Source organism: Spinacia oleracea, chromosome 3 (assembly GCF_020520425.1).
Source record: "Spinacia oleracea cultivar Varoflay chromosome 3, BTI_SOV_V1, whole genome shotgun sequence".
Lineage (NCBI taxonomy): Eukaryota > Viridiplantae > Streptophyta > Magnoliopsida > Caryophyllales > Amaranthaceae > Spinacia > Spinacia oleracea.
In genome coordinates, this window is record NC_079489.1 from 30200210 (window position 1) to 30208241 (window position 8032).

An 8032-nucleotide genomic window follows, 5' to 3' on the forward strand; every position below is an offset into this window, starting at 1 on the left:
ATGAGTTTGGAGACCCGGACCAACCTCAAAGTCATGACTAGCTGAATAAGGTAAATACAAACTTTTACATAAGACGGTCTTACACAAAAGGCCACATTGATGTATAAATTAAGCAATGAAATAAATTAGTTAAACACTTGAACTAATTAGTTAAGCACTGAAACCAATTAGTTAAACAATGAAAATAATTAGTTAAGCACTAGAACTAATTAGTTAACCAATAGAACCAATTAGTTAAACAATCGAAGTGGTCTTTCCGGTAAGACGGTCTTACACAAAAGTTGTCGTAAAGTAAATAGTGGAGTAGGTATTATCCATCATTAATTTTAATTAGGAAAACATCTATAAGTTATATGTGTCTAAAGTATAATGTAATCAGACAACCAAATTGTCAAATACTCTTAGAGTTTTAAAATTCAAAACTATCTTATCAAAAAATAATATCGGGTCCATCCGTCCAGGGCTTGGTTTGAGGAGGGTGTGGATACACGGACGGGTGATGAAACGAGGTTAATTTTATCTTTTGCACACGAGGCTGGAATTAAGACGGGGGTGAGTATCGTACCTATCGTGGTGATTGAAATGGGGATGTGAATTTTAGGCTAGGTGTTGAGAGACCAACCCCACTGCGCTTCGAAGTTATCTCTATCTGAATAAAGTATATGGTGTGGTAGAGATGTTAAATGAACGGGTAATGATGTTGATGGTAGGGGAGTATTAAGTGGGTATGACTATCGAAGTAAAGAGCGGATGAGAATAAATTTATGTTTGACATGGATTATGAAAGGGGAAGAACATAAATATATCTATGTACCCTTATTTTATTTTATTTGAATTTGTTAAATAAATAAGACACGGAATGAGATAATAACAGATCTATCCATCGTTAGTTTTAATAAGAAGATTATCTATAAACTCTATTTTGATAATAATTGTTTATAGCTATAATATAGATATGCAAACTTATTATTCATATCATAAATCGTACTGTATCACACGGGTACTATACTAGTACTCAACTAATTCATCTATGAGACGGAATCTCAATACAAAAGTTTCATCGCCACCATCCTTTATCAAATCAAGAACTTCCTACAACCTTAAGATGTGAGACTTGATGCCATCCACAGCATTGAATCCTTGCTGATCTTTGATAAATGGAGGAAGACTTCCCAAATGGATAAGAGGAAAAAACTCACCAAAATCCACATAGCTTGCTTGATCATTATTCCCCTCCCCACAATAGTCATGGCATTCAAGAGAGAGATGATGGCATCTTCATCATAATGGTCAAAATGATCAATGATACAAGAGGGGTAATGAAGAGACCTTAATAAAGTACCAAAGCATTAGGGCAACTTTGGACACCTTTATAGTGTCCGAAGTCAGTCTAAACCAGCGCCTAACGCTAGGATCAGCGGTCCGACCTGTACACCAGTCCTGGTCGGGGTTCATTCTTGGTCCTTGCCCGTTCAAGCTTATCCCTCTGGGCTCTGGCAACGCTTTGAACCTTCCCGTTTAATGGAACAAACTAAAGGGAAAGATTCTGAACCTCACGCTCTCCGCACATGTTACCTTTCCTTTTTATTATCTACTAGTATAATACCCGTGCGATGCACGGTTTAGATTAATTTCGAATGAAAATTAAATTATAGTTATTGACAACTGTCATCAATAGTGTTTATAGATGCTCTTCTAACTAAAATTATTATTGGATAGATATGTTATGGCTCCGTCCAATCTCTTATTTTATTTAAGAAAAAAAAAACACAAATGGTACGTATATAAAATTATTTTCACCATGTTCATCACCCGTGTCAAAAATTAAAGTCATTTACATCCATCATTTACTTAGATAATCATATCCACCTAATACTCAACAAACCATGTATGTTTATACACGATCACTTAACACCCACCTACACAATCTAGTTTATTTAGCTACAGATGACTTCAACGCGGGGCGAGTGCGGAGGATTGGTCACTCCATAACTGTACTTGCTTATCTTGTTCCTATCCTTTCCACCCACGATAAATATGATATTCATCCTCATCGCAAACACAATCTCGATCCCACCCTCGCGGGGCACAAAATAAAACTCATCCCGCTCTTTCACCCACCCTAAAATCTACACCTGCCTCAAGCTCACCCTTGGTCCGACAATTTTTTTTTGGTATGAATATTTTGAATTTTAAAACATTGTTCTAGAGTGTTTGGCAACTTAGTTATCTGATTAGGTGATTGAGTAAATGTGCGAAATTATAATATGTAGGTTAGTATTAAAAAAAATATTGATATACTTATAATCAATTAGATAAAGGATAATTGAAGCTGTCAGGTACTACCTACGGCAGATAACCTCATCACCCGCATCAGATAAACTTTTCATTCCCATAACCCACAAAACTTATCTCCATCCCTAGCCACCTAGGATCAATGATGGGGTCAATCATGTTGAGGGTCAAAAACTTTCCTTCATTCCTGCGTTAGATAACTAAGTTACATATATATGAAATAGTTCATTATCACTTTCATGATTCACGATAAAATTTTAATATCAATTTAGGCACTAATTTAAAATCAATCTACTTATTGAGTAATAGTGAAGATGTTTACATTTTAATTAATAAACTACAACCCTTGTTGGAAATAATAGCGTAGCAAATGCAAAGCGGTAGCAATCGAACAATAGGAGATTTCAAGTCGAAGTAACTCACAAGTAGTCGCCCCACATAACATCTTATTTAATTTTTTCGTTTTTAGGTGGTAAAAAATATATTTTTTTGGGTGGTAAAATACAAGATTTTTTTTAGGTGGTAAAAAACAAATTTTTGATTTTTTAGGTGCTAAAAAACACTTTGTCCTAATAAATATGGACTATGAAATTCTATTTAGCACTCCTATTTTCTTCTTTTTTTGAATGTTCAACAATAAAGCAATACAATTAGATAGTGACAGTTGTCAGCTCCACACCGATGCATCTTTATATACATGTATATGTTAATAGATTAATAAAATTGCAAATATGTATATGGCTTTTGAAATTCTCTTTAACACTCCCATTTACTTATTTTTTGAATGTCCAACAACAAAGCAATACAATTTTCCCCCTTACTCTTTTTTGAATTCATTGAATTACTTTTCATAACAGGGGATTTAAATGTTCTTTAAGATATGAATAAGTCATACCCTAACCCGTTCTATGTCCTTTTTTAATATGTCATTTGTTGTAAACAACAAAAAATTGTAAATCCAATTGGTAATTTCATATATTTAATTTTTTAACTTGCAACAAAGTCTCGCAATACACAACTTACAGAGGAGGTAAAGAGGAAAATATCAATATAGAACATATAAAAATTTGAATCACATAATGTGTCATCCTTACATACGTTTAGGTTTCAATTAAATTGTTCGTTTGCATATTTTCTTATTCCTTTTAAACTTAGGCTTTGTTTGGTTGATAGATACAGAGTAGTATATTCTTCATCTAATCTATTTCTATGTTGTGTAATAAAAAAATATTTCGCTATCCATACAATAATAGCGGCTATAATATTTCAGTATTAATATACGTCATAGTACACATATTGCATGTTCAATTTTTTTGATATAAGATAATATACAGGTTTTCCATAATATTGTGTAAGATAATTATTTTTTGGACAAAAAATTATTTATGTCAAAGGTTGTTGAAATTTATTTTCTGGAAGTTTGTTGCATTTCATATAGATACTCGTTAGTATGTAATCAGCAATATTTCAATTTTTATGCAAGTCTACAAAATATGTCTTTTTAAAATTAAAATCCTTATATTATATTCGTACAATATACTCCGTATTGATTCTATCTTCATCGTTATTTTAATATGAAATATGTTCTTACAATATATTTGATTCTCTCTTCATCTTTGTTTTAATAATTTTAATTTTTATAAAAAAAATACTATAGTACATACTTAAATCAAGGCGATACTATGAAGCATGTTCTAAGTGTGAAATAATTACAACAAAACTATGAAATATGTTAAAAGTGTGAAATAATTAGATCAAGGAGATTAAGAATGTCATTTATTGATTTAAGTAAATACATATTCAAACATCCCTTATGTTAATAAACACTTTATTAAACGATTGTAGTTTAATTAAATTGTATTGTAAGAGTATTAAACTCTATTGTCTAATCGTAAGAGTGCTTAACATAAGCATGGTTAAATTGCCTATACATTAAATTGATATTTATCAGACAATTGCTCTCTTTTTCTCCCCCCTCTCTGTTTAGATAAGCACGTAATAGAATCTAAATATTAATATTGAATATTGACAATTTATATGTCAAAAAAAATTGCAATATAATAAATAGGCATAACTTGCAAAATATAGGCAGTTTAACATAAACAATCTCATTACGATATAATTTAATTAGATTATAAGCTCTATTTACATGTCGTTTACATAAGCACGGGAATAGAATATTAACTTGTCTATTTTTTCTATTTTCTATTTTTACTTAGTATTTTTAGGATGTTTATTATCAACAGAATCTTTAAGATTTATATTGGAAAACAATAATATTTTCTTTAGTTCATATTTTTCCTTAAATAAGATAACTTAAAATAACCAACTTCTCTTTGAACCTTGTTCGGTTGTTCCTCGTGTTTTTTAATCTATTTAGATACGACAAACTATTTGCACAATAGCTTAGATAGTTCAAATTTACTTGAACGTAAATATTTAGTATGCAATACTTTTTGTTGTTTGATTCTATTAAACAAATTCTATTAAAAAGAAATAGTGTCTTAGTTGTTTGATTCTATCAAACAGGCGGTAATAATAATAACAAACTTTTCTTTCAACCTTGTTCGGTTGTTACTCGTGTTGTTTAATGTTGAACAATGAAGCTCTTTTATGGATTATTGACATTGTTGGTATTGAATTACTTTTTTTGTTTTTGATGTTATAGATCGGTTTGCATTGGTTTGGGTGGTGGACTGGTGGTCTTACATTGGGAAGAGTTTGGGAATTGTTTCTTTAAATTGTAGAGAAAAATTTCATAAACCGTACTGATATATGCGTTTTATATAGAATTTTTGCCCTCGTCCCTTAGTACTTTTATGTATCAAACGTGCTCTTAGGAGCCGTTTCTAGTACTAATGTGTGTTATTGAGTGTGCCTTGAGTTTCAGGTTTGATTATGAGAAATTGGTCGTTTTAGACCCGTTTCATTGTTGATCAAGGCCACTATATGAGTCCGAGAAGTTCGGGACCTCCATCGTCGACTTTCGGGAGCCTGAGATGCTTATGGTTGAGCCCCGGGAGTTAGACTTGGTGATACGGGCGAGATACATTGAAGATTGCAAATCGCCCTGGAAGCTGAGGGCGAAATGCAACCATCGGGCGGAAGTATAAGCAAGCCAAGTTCATCAACGCACGCCCGATCGGGCGCAGCTCGCCCGATCCGGATCGGGCGGTCAATCTGGAGGTTTTGTGGAGATTTCGCAACCCGCCCGATCGGGCGGATTTTGGCCCGATCGGGCCGACTATCGAGTGATTAGCCCGATCGGGCGAAGCGTCGCCCGATCGGGCGACGCCAACCTCCAGCAGTTTTTCGCGTTTTTTAATTCCGTTTTTAGGCCTTATTTTGGCAAAACTATATAAGCAAACTTGTTTTATTTTTGAGGATCATCTTATTTTTCCAGCACAAAACCCTTAGTTTATTTTTCTAAGTTTTATTTTTCTCTCTACATCAATTCAAACACTTAGTTTATTTTCAATCAAAGAAAAATCGAAGCTTTCATTTGCCATTGTCCTTCAATTAGGTATTATTCCTTATTTCAATTCTTTGTTTAAGCTTTAATTATGTTTTCAATCATGCCAATTGCTTTGCTTATTGTTAATATGTGTGAGTAGTTGATTTTCTAGGGTTTTGGGAATCCATGAACGAATGTGAAAGGATGATTAATTGTTGTTGATTGTTGGTTTAGCTGTTAATTCCTATTGATTGCCCTTATTTACTTTGCAATTAGATTTGCGCAGGTTTGATTGTATTAGTTTCGCAATATCAAATTAAGATTCGAGAGATGCAATTTGATGTTTAGGCTTGTTTCAATAGGTAGAATTGGGATTAATACGTAGCGAGAGCCCGTTAATTCTAAGTCTATGATTAGTATCGATTCGAGAGAGCATGCTGGTCTAATTAACTGTTATATTGATTGTTATCGATTGTTGTCGTCCTGGAATGTTGTTCATCGGTGAACCTATGCCCTAGACCTTTTAATATCTGATTTCTTCCTATTTTATTATCGTCCTAGTTATATTATACAAATCAATCCATATTCTTGTTTCCCAATAGTCTAGAATTACCGATTAATAGTAGAAAGAACATTGTTTCCCTGTGGATACGATCCCTGCTTCCCTTGCTATATTTTTAGTTGGTGAACGTTAGGTTTATCTTTGATAGGAGTGCGATTTAGCCTGTCACGTACTTTGAAAACATACTTCGTAATATGATATTGAACTATAAGCTAAAACATATTTCGAAATATGATAATGAACTGAAATATATATTCCGTATAATTGATTTGTTTGCCGGAAAATATTTTTAGAATGTATATTATAAACAGAATCTTTAGGATTTGTAATCAAAATAAATAATACACTTCCTTAAATAAAATATTCTAATTCCCTCAAAAAAATTATTTTTTTAATTAAAAAGAGAGGCGAATCAATGAGTGACACTTGTCATCACCACATTGATTTCCTCTCTTTTAGTATATTATATAGATAGATTGATTTGATTCTTCATCCATTTCACTCTTTTTCCACTTAAGTCTTTTCCGTTCCGCTTCGTTTCCTTGGATAAAATCAGTTTTCTTAAAAAACAAATAGACTTTTTTTGTCTCTTAAAAAATGTTCCGTTTTTATTTTATTACATCACGTTGAAATCACGAGGGCATACATCATATAGTAGAGTCCAGGTCATTGCATGCATGATAGAGTTCAAGCTAGAGAGGTGTCTCGTCGCCTCGGGATAAAGCCCCCCCCCCCCCCCCCTACAGACCATTAGAGGGAGTTCAATAGAAATCGCAGAGGCGAGTGTCAAAATGTGGAGGGAAGTTGAATTATTGGTCCCACTTAATTTTTCCGCTCAACTTGTTGTTAACAGGTGGTAAAACACAATTTTTGTTTTAAGGTGATAAAATACATTTTCTATTTTTCGGGTAGTGTAAAGCACAACATGACAATTTTTTTGAGTGGTAAAATTCAATTTAACCTTAAATCGTATTAGGGTTTCTAATTACCATGATCAACATTAATTGTGTGTTTTATACCATTTTTTGGTATGTGTGCATACAATAAAAATAGGTTTGCTTGAATAACAATAAACTCTAGACCCTAAGAGCTAGGATATTCCAGAAATATATTAGAGGTATAATGGATGTCCATTCTATGATTCATAACAACAAAATATTTTTTCTCCATAAAAAACAAAGACAAAGCGGCAAATCTAGCAATACCATAGACCTGCTATTATTATATCCCAAGTCTAAAGGGGTATATTAAGAGGCTTGAGGGAACAAAATCTTTTTGAGATGAATTAAAGATCTGACCTTTTGAGAAAGTTAATTGAAAATGTTTGGTTATGAGAGTTTTGGGGTAAAAAGCTAACTATGAAAAAACTCAATCTAAAAGCTGTTTGCAATTAGAGGTTTTAGAAAGTGAATAATTTATCCTAATATTGCTTAAAATTATAACCATTGCCAACCTTGACATCCTACATTATTTCTCTCTAAAAACATTACTCATACCTCCTTGTTCATTTCACCTCATTTACTAGACTCGTTTGTTATTGTAATAAATTTTATATTACTACTTCGAGGCACTTGAAAATTTATTGTAATCAGGCTTGTAATATTATTTGTAATATTTTTCTATTTTCAAATCAATAATTTAGATATTTAAATTAAGAAAATATTTAAAAATAAATAAACCTGTTTTATTTTGTTCAAAAAATAATGAGAAAATAACCAACA